General features: G+C 44.5%; 1 long non-coding RNA gene across 1 annotated transcript in view; it reads right to left on the bottom strand.

The window, feature by feature from the left end:
• Positions 1 to 11680: 11680 nt before the first annotated feature.
• The window catches only part of LOC106725554, a 57629-nt gene continuing 53672 nt past the window's right edge, over positions 11681 to 15637 (bottom strand). Inside the window, exon 4 of the long non-coding RNA XR_001361445.1 lies at positions 11681 to 11785. This is a non-coding gene — a long non-coding RNA (uncharacterized LOC106725554). The remainder of the gene's footprint in view (positions 11786 to 15637) is intronic.

Below are 15637 nucleotides of genomic sequence, written 5' to 3'. Positions count from 1 at the left end.
GGTAGAAACATGGTCCCTATGGTTTCCAGGCAGTAAATAGAAAAGCACCATGTTTCTTCTCCAGGATTCCTCACATAAGAACATGCCACGCTCGGCCCGGCTGGTGTGGCTCAGTGGTTGAGCATCGACTTAAGAACCAAGAGGTCGCCGAAACCGGTTTGGCTCAGTGGATAGAGCGTCGGCCTGCGGACTGAAAGGTCCCAGGTTCGATTCCGGTCAAGGGCATGTACCTGGGTTGCGGGCACATCCCCAGTAGGAGATGTGCAGGAGGCAGCTGATCGATGTTTCTCTCTCATCGATGTTTCTAACTCTCTATCTCTCTCCCTTCCTCTCTGTAAAAAATCAATAAAATATATTTAAAAAAAAAAAAAGAACCAAGAGGTCATGGTTCAATTCTGTGGCCAGGACACATACCCAGGTTGCGGGCTCAATCATTGGTATTCTTTCATCATTGGTGTTTCTATCTCTCTCTCCCTCTCCTTTTCTCTCTTAAAACAATAAAAATATATTTTTAATAATAAACAAAAAATAATTTTAAAAAAGAGCACACTGTGCTCAGTGTCCAACAGCTTTTGCTCCTTCTGTGGTGGCAAGCTCACTCTCAAGAAAAGCCTTTTTAGTTTTTGCGTCTTACTCTTTTTATTGTCAAAGTCAGACCTACTCATTTAAAAAGATGCAAACAATATAAAATGTATAAAGTCTCTCCCCATTATGTGTTTGATGCGTGCAATTCTATACTCTTTTCATACAAAAACATATATGACCTACACCTACATTGTTATTAGTCTACAAAAATGGAGTCAGAATGTGGATTCTGACTTGGTGTTTTAACTTACCAACATGTTGTGGATACTATAGATGTTTTCAGTGAGGAAAAGAGAAAGCAGAAATAAAAACTGGGCTGGAAAGTGAAAACAGCTTCTTTAATCTGGATGCCAGGAAGAAAGTATGTATTGGGTTCGCTATGCTAATTGAAACCACAACCCAAGACTATTATATACTTTGTCCTAAGTATAGGATTGAGAAATGTAACCACGTGGGCTGCCATTTCTTAAAGCGCCCAGAACGAATAATAAATGTATGGAAAAGAGACCAGAGAAAAGGTTTACGTAGTCTTAATCACATATCATGCTTCAATTTGGCATCATAATTTTACTTTTTTTGTTCAACAGACCACACTGCTAGAAAATTGTGAACTGCCAAAGATACAGATTTATCTTCTCCTTTAAAGAAATACAAAAGCAATCAGTTCGTTCTAAAAGCACCAAGTTTCTTCTTGAGTGTCAATGTGCCACGCCCTGTGATGGGAGATGGGCTACATCAGCGAATAACAGCCAAAGGTCGACTCCCCCACTCCTCAAAGCCAGGAGAAAGTGGTGGGGCTGAGACAGTTGACTGTAGGCATAACCAATAGTTAAATCATCTAATATGTTAAAAGGTAATATGTGCCATGAGGGGAGGGAGAGCAGCTTTAAAAGTATTGGAAGTTGGCACTCCATTGAGACGATAACCTGAGAAGACGTTTAGCAAAGCCCTGAACACGTGCGGGAGTGGGCGAAGCACTCCCAGGGAGAGGAAGCTACCTGGGTGTTTTTATGGGTTGAATTGTGTCCTTCCCTCTCCTTCCAAAAATAGACATGTTTCGGTCCTAACCCCTGGCACCTGTGAAAGTGGCCTATTTGGAAACAGGGTCTTTGCTGATGTCATCAATTTAAGATGAGGTCATTGGGATGGGCCCTGGCCCAATGGCTGATATCTTCATGAGAAGAGGGAACTCTGGACCCAGACACTCAGGGAGAACACCATGTGGAGGCACATAGACACACAGACACAGAGGGAAGACAGCGTGTGAAGATGGAGGCAGAGCTTGGAGTGATGCTGCCCCAGGCAAGGAACTGAAGCTGAAGAGGCAAGGACAAGCACTCCCGACAGGTTCTGGGGAGAGCGTGGCCCTGCCACCACCTTGATCTAGCACCTCTGGCCACCAGAAGTGAGAGAACACAGTTCTGCTGTCCTAAGCCACCTGGTTTGGGATACAGCAGCCACAGGAAAGGAACCCAGTGTTCAGGGCACAGAAGGAGCCAGTGTGGCCGAGAGCACAGGAGATGAGGTCGTGGAGACAAGTGGAGGATCACTCAGGACCTAGCCACTCACTCAAGAGCAGAACTTGGGTTTTATTCTAGTGAAATGGGATTGTGGGCAAAGGAGTGGCAAGATCTGATCTGCATTCTCCAAGTCTCTCCATATGGCTGCTGGGCAGAGAATCGGCTGAGGAGTCACAAGGAGACCAGTTCGGAGGGGTCTGTAGTAATCCCGGTAAGAGGATCTGTGGTTTTCCCATATATTTCAAAGGTAGGATTTCCAGATGAGTTGAATGTGGGTTATGAGAGAAAAAGAAGGTCAAGGATGTTAGCTGAGGGTAGCAGGCTAGCCAGTGTGGCTCAGTAGTTGAGTGTCAACCTATGAACCAGGAAGTCATGGCTGGATTCAGGGCACATCCAGGTTTTGGGCTCCATCCCTAGTGTGGGGCGTGCAGAAGGCAGCTGATCAATGATACTCTCTCATCATTGATGTTTCTCTCTCTCCCTGAAATCAATAAAAATATTTTTTTTAAAAAAAAAGGAGAGTAGCTCATCTTATCTGACGTGGCATGTTTATCACTCAAGAAGCACAATAAAACCAAACTAACGAACAAAAAAGAGACTACAGACATGAGGAAGTAAGTTACCATTGTTGGCACTTGATACCTGACCCTAGCACCCCTGTGACACTTGACCCTAGGACCCTTGCTTAAGCATCAGGGGGCTGTTTTTAAAATAATTCGGACTTTTGAGAAATCATGGGAAAACCACCTTTTTTTTTTGTAGTTTTCATTTTCTCTGGTAAACAAACGTGCAAATACATGGTTGTCCTTATATCTTTTCATGACTTAATGAAAAAAAAATCATTTCTAATATACAAGGTGACTTCTCTGAATGTAACAGAGAATAGTAAAAAATCTCTTCTGTGATTTTACGATGATGCTAATGATGAAGTAAATCCAGATATTGATGACTCAATGAGCTATAGGGCACCTGAGTTCAGGAAACATCTATGAGCACCTCCTGCTGGTGCTGGGAAAGGTTTGCAGGGTGTAGAGATAAGCGGGACCTGCCCGGATTTGGGGAGAAAGGGCAGAGAAGTAAATGCACACAGACACACACAAGCAGGGTGGATCGAGTGTAAATACAAGTTGTGGTGGACCCAGAGGAAGAAATAATTCATTTTGTTTTGTTGTGTGAATTCTCACCCAAGGATATTTTTTTCCATTTATTTTTTTAGAGAGAGTGGAAGAGAGGGAGAGAGAAACATCGTTGTGAGAGAGACACATGGATTGATTGCCTCCTGCACACCCATGACTGGGACTGGGGATCGAACTTGCAACCCAGGTACATGTCCTTGACTGGGAATCAAAGCCATGACCCTTCGGTGCCACTGAGAAACACTGGCCATGGCAGAAATAATTCCTTTTCAATTGAGATATCCCGGTATGTTACATATTGGAGATAATATTTAAACTAAGTCTGAACATATAAAAAGCCTTGAGAGGCAAAGAATGGGAGAAGCATATACCATGCTGTGAAAACACCTTGAGCAAAGACAAAGAGGCTTGAAAATAAATTGCTTAAGGATGATCGGTGGTCTGAACAGAAAGCAAGTGAAAGGATGTGGTTGGGAAAGAGGCATAAGAAGTACCAGATACATGGACCACTGTCTCCCTGTTCATGGCCCTTCTCAGCTAATGTGTGGGCTGGCCAGCAACCAATCACGTGCTTCGTTCGTCTCATGGTCTTAAATTAAGAGACCCAGAGGCTACAGCCTAGAGATGCTGGCAATGGCCCTTGAATTGAAATGTAATGAGGAATCAGCCATTGCAAGCCAAGGGTGGGTAGGGAGAAAGACAATGAAAGGAAGAAAAACAGAAATGGATCTGAAAGATGCCAGAGTGAGCCACATGAAGACATGACAAAGAGCAGTTGTCTGACAGTTTTAACGCCTGGGAGGCCCAGGTGTTTTTCCTACAATTAGGTTTGATGAGATTGTCCTATATTTTTTAAATAAACCATCTTTCACCTGAGATCATTAGAATGGGGTTTGGCTTCTTGCCACCGAGTCCTTAAGACAGGAATTATAAGGCATAGGGGTCACAGAAGAGGCGTTAAATGCTGTGCTTCAGAGGAAAAATTCTGTTTCTGTAAAATTCTATTATCTCTTCACAGTAGAAATCAGGGTGCCACCTCCCAACCACCCTTTTCCCCAAGTCCTCCCAGGTCTGTTCCTTGCCCCATCTCTCATGATAAGAACTATAATTTGAGCAACTATGTCTCTAAGCTGAGCAGCTCATCTATGGGCCTCGGGACCAACCAATTTTCTCCCAACATGAGGTTAGCATGGTTGGCCCATATGGGCATTAACAACTCACATATATTCATGTTGGCCACAATCCTACTACATCACTTCACCTTTTTAATAGCATATGCCCTCCCCTTCAATGTCCCAGATCACATCCCTTCCCAGTTTTTTCTCTATCTAGATCAGCGGTTCTCAACCTGTGGGTCGCAACCCCTTTGGGGGTCGAACAACCCTTTCACAGGGGTTTCCTAAATACTTCCTGCATACCAGATATTTACATTACGATTCATAACAGTAGCAAAATTGCAGTTATGAAGTAGCAACGAAAATAATTTTATGGTTGGGGGTCACCACAACATGAGGAACTGTATTAAAGGGTCGCGGCATTAGGAAGGTTGAGAACCACTGATCTAGACCAAAGCCTTCTACCTTTGCATGGCTTATCCTATGATCCAAAGTAACTACCTGTGGACTTGACATCCACCAGCTATTAGAATAAAACTCATTTGTAAGCAAAAATTTACAAGCTATAAGAAGGTTCATGTTGCATTTTTGTCTTCTTCTATATATTTATACTTAATATTCTATTTTTTAAATATATTTTTATTGATTTCAGAGAGAAAAGGAGAGGGGGAAAGAGATAGAAATATCAATGATGAGAGCGAATCATTGATCGGCTGCCTCCTGCACACCCCCTACTGGGGATTGAGCCCATAACTTAGGCATGTGCTCTGACTGAGAATCAAACCATGACCTCCTGGTTCATAGGTTGACACTCAACCAGTGAGCCATACCCGCTAGGCTATATTCTATTTTTAAGTTAAGCCTTTCCCGGGTTCATTTGTCCTATAACATGCTCATTGAAACAAATCAATCAACACAAAAATAGATTTCTTTCTAGCTCTGCTCCCACCACAACCACAAGAGAAAACCAGAGTAGAAGCCTGGTATGTATCCTATCTGTTTAGTAGGTCACACAAACATATAATCACACATGTGGGACTTGCCCCTTTAAAAATGATAGGACATATCATACAAAGGACTCTGACAACTTTTTTTTTTCATTGTAGCGACATCATGAACATCTTCCCGGGCAATTTTACCATTTCCTTAATAGTTGCATTAACATTCTATTACATAATTTATTCAGTTGTTCTTTATCGATAAACCTTGATATTTTGTTTTTGTATTTTTGCTATTTTTCACACATCTATCCTTATTTGCTGGGACATTTTTTCCCTGAAGAATAGATTCATAGTAATATGCTCTTTAAACAAAAATATGTTGCCACTAAAGATTTATGACCACTATACAGTAAATTACTCATTTTATCTTCTAGAGATAACCTCATTACATTGCTATTCCATCTCTATATTGAGGAAATGGGTAGCTAGGAGCAACTCATTTTTGAGAAGAGAAATGAGTCTCTCAGGCTCTTGCCTTTTCCACTGAGTGCTCACTGCTGCTCTGTGCTCCGCACTGTGACAGAATCCACATCACAGGAGCAGGAGTTTTGAAAGAAGATGCAGGTGTCCTTGGGGATAGTTTCTCTCCGCTGAGGAATAAAGCTGGGCTCCTTTATAGCATCACTGGATTTAAATGAGAGATGCCAAGGAGGAATTTCCCTATAATTTCCCCCACATCCCTGAATCTGTTAAGGCTTTTCTCCCAAATACTACAGGCCAAATGCTAAAGAGGGTTCTTTAAAAGTGTTCTAACTGCCTTATGACCCAGAAATTCACTTTGAGGTATATCTGAAGAAATCCAAAACACTCTCTTTAATCTGGATGCCAGGAAGAAAGTATGTACTAGATTCGCTATGCTAATTGAAACCGTAATTAAAAGAACATACACACCCCTATGTTCATTGCAGCATATTTACAATAGCCAAGATATGGAAGCAACACAAGTGCCCAAAAATAGATGAGTGGATAAACAAATTGTGCTACATATATTCAATGGAGCCCATAAAAAAGAATGAAATTTTACCATTTGCAACAGCATAGATGGACCTAGAGGGCAATAGGCTAAGTGAAATAAATTGGACAGAGAAAGACAAATACCATGTTATTTCACTTCTACGTGGCTCTAAAGAACAAACAAAATAGAAACAGACTGATGGTTGACAGAGGGGAGGGATGTTGGAGGGCTGAGTGAAAAAGATGAAGGAGTTAGAAGTAAAAATTGATGCTAGATTATAGCAGAGGGAATATAGTCAAGAAGGTGATGACGATGGATGGTGTCCAATGGGTACTTGAAATATCAGGGGGAATCACTTTGTAAATAATAAATTAATTGATTAAATTAAAAAACAACAACAACACAATTTCCACATGATGTACAGGGGGCAGTGACCACGTGTGCACGGGGCACTCGGGAAGCACAAGGGCCCCACCTCACGGGAAGGTGCAGCAAAGGCTTCTCAGGAGATGGCACTTTTCCTTCCCTTTGGAATATTTTCCGATCAACAGGGTCAGTCATTGAGACCACAGCTATGTAAAATTCAAAACACGTACTATTTCTTTTTAGAGATACATCCTATATAATAAAAGGCTAATATGCAAATCGACCAAATGGCAAAAAAACCAGTTGCTATGATGCACATTGACCACCAGGGGGCAGACACTCAATGCAGGAGCTGCCCCTGGTGGTCAGTGCACTCCCACAGGGGGAGTGCGGCTCAGCCAGAAGCCCAGAAGCCGGGCTCACGGCTGGCAAGTGCAACAGCAGTGGTGGGAGCCTCTCCTGCCTCCACAGCAGCACTAAGGACGTCCGACTGATGGCTTAGGCCCAGGGGAGCGGGCCTAAGCCATCAGTCGGACATCCCCTGAGGGGTCCTGGACTGCGAGAGGGTGCTCACTGGGCTGAGGGATCCACCCTAGTGCATGAATCTCGTGCACCGGGCCTCTAGTATTAAAATATTTACAAATGAAATGACCCAATGTCTGGAATTTGTTTCAAAATGACTGGCAGGTTGGGTAGGTGGGGGAAGAGCTGAAACAAAATAGGCAGTTTATTTAAAAAATTGGTGAAACTGGGAGATGAGTGCATCAGGTTCTTTGTTCTAGTCTTTCTTACTTTTATTTGTGCTTCAGACTTTCCGTAGTCATTTGTTTAATTACATAGCCATTGGTTAAATTACAAGGAGAGGACGTCCTGTTCCAAACCACGCTGATGTCACCTAATGTTTTAATTGAAGCAGCTATTGCTCTAGTTTCACTTCCCGCCCTTGACCTCAGACCTCAGCTTCTGGGCCCTTTTCTGCTGACTGGCTCTTATCAGCATCTGCCCCCTCCCTGGAGCACTCCCTTAACTGGCTAAGGAGCCCAGACCCTCCCCTCCAGCTTCCTTCAGGAGCAAAAAGCCCTTTTGATTCCCTCAGACAGCTTCTGCCTAGAGTCTCTCTCAGGTCTGCATGTGGCTACAACCTACCCGAATAAAAGCAGCTCTAAAATGCCTGCACCAGCCCAAAGGTTCAAGAGCAGGCAACTTCCTGTTTCGGCAAGTAAAGAAGAGGCCCCAGACCCCATGAACTCTGTGTCTTCTTCCACGCAGACAGAACCCCGATTCATCCGTGTGGCCTTGCCGCCCAGCCCCGCACGGAGCCGGCCACAGACGGGAGCTCAAGGAGGTCCTAACTGGGATGTGTCTGGTCCCCTCAATACTCTGCTTTCTCCAGACGCCCCGGAGCAGGAGGCGCTCGCGGGGGCTTGCTTCTCACTGTGACCACACTGGTGGGTTCACACACGTCTAGACTTTCCAGCTGCTGGAGCGCGGAGTCCCCACGTAGCCCTCTTTCCTGTCCGCATCCCCACGTGGCCGAAATGATGATCCCCCACGGGTGCCACATTGTCTCGGTTTTTTACTCCACAAAAGCGCTTCTCTCCTTTCTCAGGTCGTTATTATAACATCTTACTATTTTAGAAGGCTTCCGTTTTATCAATAGCCAGGAGCCAGCCTCCTGGCCCTAAGGAACCCTGCATCCACTGCTAATGTGTTCACATCCCAGCACGGGGAAGGCGGAAGCTGGGAGGGTTCCCACACCTAGGACACACTCTCTGCTCTGCATTTCCTGGGCGGCTCATACCTGGAAATACCCCTGGCATCAGTCCAGTGCATTAAAGAAAGCGCTTCAGTCCTTATTTGTAACTTTGCTTTTCCCTCCTACTAGCCCATAAAAACTCAGGCCGACTTGCTTCAATCCACTGACTTTCACAAATGAGCAGGAATCAACGTTGTGCTTCTAAGTTTTACAGGGAATGAGAAAGAATTCGAATTATTCTTAAATTATTTTTAAGAAAAAATATTTAACCTTAGCTGAAAAGGTACTCTTCTGGGATTTCAAGAGGCTTACATTTTTCTTTTTAACATGTCTGTATTTTCCATTTCTTCCATAACGAACATGAATTATTTTGCAATTTTTAAAATATAGTGGCCCTTTTTCTTTCTTTTTTTAAAAGTCAATTTATGCTTTTGTTGAGTTAACATTGGTTGGTAGCATTATACAAACTTCACGTGCACACCATTATGATTCAATGTCTATATACCCTCCTGCACCCTCACTTGCTTTTAAACCACGTCTTCCTAACCTTAGCACGATCGCCATGTTGGCCTTGGTGCTTTGCTGGGGGCAGGGGAGCAGGGGGTCGTGTCTGGTGCATCGCAGGGTGTTTAGCAGCATCCTCGCCTCTACCCACTAGATGCCAGTAGCAGCCACACAGTTGTGACAAGAAAAAATGCCTCCAGACATTTGTCAAATGCCCCTTGTGGGGGAAGGAGGCAAAACCACGTACTTAAAATCCAGTGTTTTAAACTGTGAAAATGTGGGGTCTCGAAGGGGGTTTGGAAGCTACTTAGATAAACAAGTGCTATATTAGCTAGAAAAAATGTCACCAAGCCACTAAGAGTAAGGATGCTAAAAAGGGCAAGGCGTTTCTAAAGAGCGAATGTCCACCTGCACACACTCAGATTGCCATAAGCAAGCCCAGCGGGCCAGGCAGGGCCTAATGGCATGGCCCAGTGGGGACAACGGTAGAACAGGCAGAGAAGCACAGGCAGGCCCAGAAGCTGGAAAAAATCCAGCAGTGGTGGAACCGACCCCTGTGCTCACCAACTGGAGGCATTGCTCCCCCGAGAAGGATGCGCAGGAGCCAGCAGGCGGGTTCTGTGACGGGCAGTGTAAGCAGCGACGTCATGGAGCCGCGAGGATCAGCGCCTTTGGGGACTGCAGTGCTCAGCCCATGGAGGAGCTGGCTCCAGCGGACAGTTACCAAAAGCCTAACCTGGAAGCCTTTGGTTTGTTTGATTGAGTTTTGATTCCCAAAGAACAGTTTCATTGATTATTATTGGCCTTATTTTAAATCTGCCTTTTTCACCCGATTCAGCCCATGGAGGAGCTGGCTCCAGCGGACAGTTACCCAGAAGCCTAACCTGGAAGCCTTTGGTTTGTTTGAGTTTTGACTCCCAAAGAACAGTTTCATTGGTTATTATTGGCCTTGTTTTAAATCTGCCTTTTTCACCCGACGCTTCATTACGTCTCCACTGGGCCAGCCCCAGAGAATCTTCGAGATAAAGCCCAGTTACGGTCCTCCAGGAACTCAGAGCTGAGTGCTGAAAACAACACCTGCCACTGAGTGAGGTCTCTTGTGCTTATCAGTGATTATTTCCTCAAAATGTGATATGGAGACATACACTACTGGCTCACAGAGGACTAGTTGGTCAGGTTTTAGTTGTATTATTACGCAACAATGCTCCCAAGCAAGCCAAGCATGTTATGACTCTCTGTAGGTAGGAATTCCATACATTATAAAAACTCATAATACAATCATGCAATCATTGCTAGACTAGAGACTAAACCAGAAATGTTATATAAAACTAGTAGTTTTTTAAAAAAAAAAAAAACAAAAAAACAAGGCAGGCAGCAATTGTCTATTTGAAAGAGACTTACTTTGTCTGCAAATGAAGAAATTATAGCCTCCCTGCGCAAAAGGACATTTCTGTAATTTCTTCTTCTTGCCTTTTCTTTCTCAGCCTTCTTCCTCTCCCTCCTGGGATTCCCAGAAAATCAGCCTGTATACTCAAAGGAGTTTATTTTTTTGTATTATCCCTTTTTAAACAGCAGCTTTCAAATAGCTGTTATAAAACAAACATAAATTCATACTAAAGTGAGAATGACTAACAACACACAATGAGCTATTACTTTGGGGCATATTTACATTTTCATGAAGACAGACCGGTCCATTAAACATTTACCAAGTGTCTCCTATGCCCAAGCATCATGTTACTGCTACTAGTAAACTCTACGTGAGAGAGCCCTGCACCTAGAACCTGTGACATAAAGTTAGACGAGCTCCAGACTCACAGCCTGCTTGATCCTGCTGACCGAAACAAAATTATTCTATTTTCTTTTCCCACCACCAGTTCCTCCTCCTGCACCTTGGTAAATAACAGCCCGCGGCCATTTGGGCACTCAAGCCAAAGACCCAGGTGGTATTCACGATTCTTCTCTTGACTCACCCTCTACATCGAACCCATTAGTAAGCCTGCCTACGCTGCCTTCAAAACACGTCCCAAACCCACACACTTCTCTCCACCTCCTTGTCTAAGCCATCATCACCTTACATCTGGCCTGGAAATGTCCTCTCCACGGGTCCCTGATTCCCTGCCTACCCTTCTACAATCTGTTCTAACATGGCACTCTCCTCGGATAACTTCCCATTGCGCTGGATGTAAAACCTGAACTTCTCAACTTGACCTCCAGGCCCTGTAAGATCTGGCCCCACCGCCTCTCTGATCTCACCTCCTGTCTTTCTTGCCCTTTCGGCTCTAGCCCCACTGTTTTCCTTTCGGTTCTCTGAATAGACCAAACCTGTCTCGCCTCAGGGCCTGTGCACTTGTTGTTCCCTTTGGCTGGGAGACCTCGCCTGGGCGTGCCACACGGCTGGCTTCTTCGTATTATTTAAGCGTCAGCCCAATGTTACCTCCTCAGAGAGGCCTCTCCTGATGTAAAGTAACCCTCCTCATCGTGTGCTGTCGCAGCCCCGTTTTCATATGTTCATCACGCTTGGCACCATCTAGACCCCCTTGCTTGCTTTTCCATCACCCCACACACCCCACTTTCCATAAACACCCCTGCAATGCAAGCTCTGTGCAAGCCTCTTGTCCACCTTGGTCATTACTACATTTCAGTTGAGAGTAAGCACACAGAATGTGCTTAAGAAGCATCTATTGACTCACTGAAGATGCAAGATAGGAGGTTGGAGGGCAAAAGTCTTCCCAGCACCTTTTAAATTCCACGAATCACTGTAGTCCGTTTTCTCAGCGGGCAACTCAGCCAGTCCTCCATGGAAGAGAGATCCCAATGATAGCTTCCAAGTACAGGTAGTTTTAGAAACTACAAGAAAAGAAAATACACTAGACATAGTTCCAGGTAACACACAGGAAGGTGTGCAGGAAGGACAGTGTGAAAGGATGAGCCGAGCCTCCTTTCCAGTTACAGAAGGAAAGAAAAACTCACAGAGACCTCACTCTATTCCAGAGAAACAGCAGGAACATCCAGATTTTTGTTTGTTTGTTTTGATACTCCGAAAGGAAGAGCTGGGAGAAGTAACCCTCAGGAAGTCGGGGGCTTGTTTTGACATTACTTGTGAAGAAGCCTAGAAAGGGGAGTGGTGACGATAAACAAGGCCAAACCCCCAGTTCAGAGACCATTCACAACTCGTTTAACTGGAGTTACATTAGGCTGCTAAGGTGGGTATGCGGAGCAAATGGAAATTTGCCCAAAGGAGGTAAGGAAAAGGGTCCCCTTCCGGAAACAGACCATGAGTTAGGTCAGCTGCAGACTTCCACGTCCTGCAGATGCCAGCAGCATGCCCGGTGGCCAGGTGGAATTGTGCACAATGCCGAGGAGGCCAGCCCAGGTGCCGAGGAGGCCAGCGTCGGTGCAGAACAGCACAGGACCACCCTGTGAACTAGCCGTCCTCCCTCACTGCCATGAGGACATGTAAGCCTTCCTTATACCTTTTGGAAAGGAAAGGGGACGGGGGAGCTTTTAAAGGAGAGAATCATCTCTGACAGGGAACTGATCCTTGAATTGGACTGATTAAAGACCAAGCCAACCGGACACAATTTGAGGAGTTATGTTTCGTTGGCAAGTTTCAGTAACCCCTCCTCCCTGATGCACAAACCAAACCCCTCAGTACCAGGTCGGGGCCTTGGTACTGAGATGAGTGTACTTAGAGGAAATAATGGAAAGCTACTTTTTTCTTTTCTGCACATTTAAGAGCTACAATATACAATTCTACTCTACTTTAGAGCTATTATTACCATGGTCCTTATTGTGTATGGGGAACCCAGGCATGCAAAAATAGATTACAATGCTACCTAATATAGGAATAGAGCCATGTTCTATATCCAGAGCCCATAGCAGAGGGGGAAGTTAGCTGCATAAATTAGTTTTCCACGGTTGTGCAACAATATTCCCACAAACTAAGCAGCTTCAAGCAATACACACGTATGACCTCACAGTGTCTGCAGGTCAGAAGTCGGGGCACGGCTTAGTGGGTCCTGTGTAAGGTATTGACCAGTGGTGGGCCCTCATCCAAAGGCCCAGCTGGGGAAGGATCCGAGTCCACGCTTACGTGGTTGTTGGCAGCACCCAGTTCCTTGTTGGGTATTGGACTGAGGGCCTCAATTTCTTGCTGGCTGCCAGCCGGTGGCCACCCTCAGCTCCTGGCCACATGTGCCTCCCCAACATGGCTGCTTGCTTCCTCAGAGCCAACAAGAGAGAGACAAGACAGACATCACAATCTTCCATAACCTGACCATGGAGCGACATCCCATCACCTTTGCCATCTTTTATTGGTTAAGCTGGTCACGGGTTCTTCCCATTCGAGGCGAGGGAATTACACAAGGACAAGAACAGCAGCAGACAGGCTCATGGGAGCTACCTGAGCGTCAATGCGCCACACGACATCAGGCGGGTGGGTGGGAGCAAACATGCCAATCAGGCAGGTGGGTGGGAGCAAACACGCCAGGTGCAGCTTCTCTCAGGAGACACAATCTGGGCTGGCTTTTGCAGAGGTTAAGGACCCAGAAATTGCTTTGCTGTACCAGAGCCTAGTACCGTGTCTAGCACCACAGGAGGCAACAATAAATGTTTGCGAATGAATACTGACATCAGGAGCAAAGTCTGGTCACTCCGGTACAAAAGAAGATAGTGTTCTACATAGCAGGAAAACAAGAAAAATAACTGTCAGCTCTCATCCCAGTAGCAATAGGTAACATCACAGACCTTCCCTTGGTATTAAAACAGGAGGCCACTGCATCAATGTCTCAGCTAGACTCACCAGGAAAGTGCAATGAACGCCAAGGACACTAAAAGGACGGGAGATGGTCTAATGCAGGCAGCTCCCCAAATTCTTTATTTATGCAAATGATAAATAGGTTTCAAGAAAGGAGAAACCAACTAACGTTGATGACTAGGGAAACAAATAACATTAGAACTTTACACTGCAGTAGCATCTTTCATCTGGGATCCTAAGAAGCTTTAAGAGGAATTACATTTGGGTGCTGCATAAAAGTAGATTTTTTAAAAATAAAAATATGGATTTTATGCTCTTCAGAAAAAGTAGCACATAATGCTGTATCACAGATAACAAGTGCTACCTGGATTTTTTTAAAAAGAATGTTTTGTAATTGTGTCCAAGGTTCTAAATACATAATTGGTTGAGTCTAAGGAAATGCAGGCAGCTGGTTTAGCCCCAGTGGCATGTGGAGGTGTTGATGATTACAAACAATCCAGATGGAAAACTGCCATGGGGAACAGGAGGCAACCTGCTGGGCCAGAGAACTGATGGAGACCGAGAAGGGACATCAGCAAAGGTATGTAGAAGTAGTACTTACAGGACCATCCTATGAACAAGTGGTGCAAAAGCATAAAACACCGTGACTATCAATCAGAGCTACGCCACGTCTGTAAAAAGCCCATAATCTTGTGAGCTTGAGCAACAACTGTCCTTGTGTATAAGGAGGATGCAAAAGAATTGGGAAAATAGACACCATTTGTTCATTCATTCCCATGAGAAGAAATGGCTTTTGAGTGAGTGAACTAATAGTAAAATAACCCGGGAAATGCTACTGAGGGGTAGACAGGGAGAATGTTGAATGGGGGAAGATACTGAGTGAAGTTTCAACCAAGCCCCATGTTTGAGTTACCAATTTGGAGTTCTGGCTGTGAATCTAATACACAAAGACAGGAAACCAAAACTCCAGAACCAAATACTTATCTGGACTCAGTGCTAGGGCCATGACTGTCTCCAAAGTGTCCAAGTCCTGTTTGTTCTGCAAGATCCACCTGCCATTGACACCTTCACCAGGGTTCTCATCTACGAGTAGTCCCCTTTCTTCTGAACTCCCTCAGCATGTTGTATGTACCTCCCACGAGGCGCGAATCTGTGTCCATTCTATTTCAGCAATGTATGTACCTGTCATATCCCCTTTCCAATCATAAGTAACTTGAGGCCCCTAGCACTGTGTCTAACACATAGTAGGTGCTCAGTAAACACCTTGGAACGAGTGAACTGCCATTTAGTACTTATTAAAATACCCTGACCTGCCACTCCAACCACCTCCAGATCTGACTTGTGAGATGACACCTTGGTGCTCAGGAGAGCTATGACATCGCTACATACTTTGGGATATACTGTGATGTTCTCTCAGGAGATATACCCAAACTTCAGCATAGTTTGTTTCAACTATGGGATCAAGACCACACTTTCTGGAAATAGATGGGTCTGGGTCACAGTCGTTGTAACAATCTTTGTAAGGATCTTAAGCCTCTTTCTAGTGTGCCTCTTCTGTCTGCACAGTTCGCTAAGCTCTCCACGGAAGGAGCTGCGCCTCTTTCATCGATGTAATTGTTGCCCACACACACTGACTGCCGGCTAAGAATCTCCACCCACACTGGGCAAACATTATCAATTGTCTAAACATATGATTTTCTTTTAACACAGATAAGAAGCACTCCATTCCAAGGAATTCCTTTAAACCATAGCTGCTGAGTTAGGTCATCAGACTCAACACACACCTTGACCTGAGTCCTCAGCACAGAGGTTCATTTCTACCTGCCTAGAGTCAGCAGTTTCAAGCATTTTTCCCAAAAATAAAATTATATATACACTATATATATAATTTATTAATATATATCAATTAATATATAATGTATAATAATAAACTTATATATACA

This window comes from Myotis brandtii, unplaced genomic scaffold (assembly GCF_000412655.1).
Source record: "Myotis brandtii unplaced genomic scaffold, ASM41265v1 scaffold17, whole genome shotgun sequence".
NCBI classification, from domain to species: Eukaryota; Metazoa; Chordata; class Mammalia; order Chiroptera; family Vespertilionidae; genus Myotis; species Myotis brandtii.
Note: the sequence above shows the minus strand (reverse complement) of the source record. Positions and strands in the feature narration are given on the sequence as shown.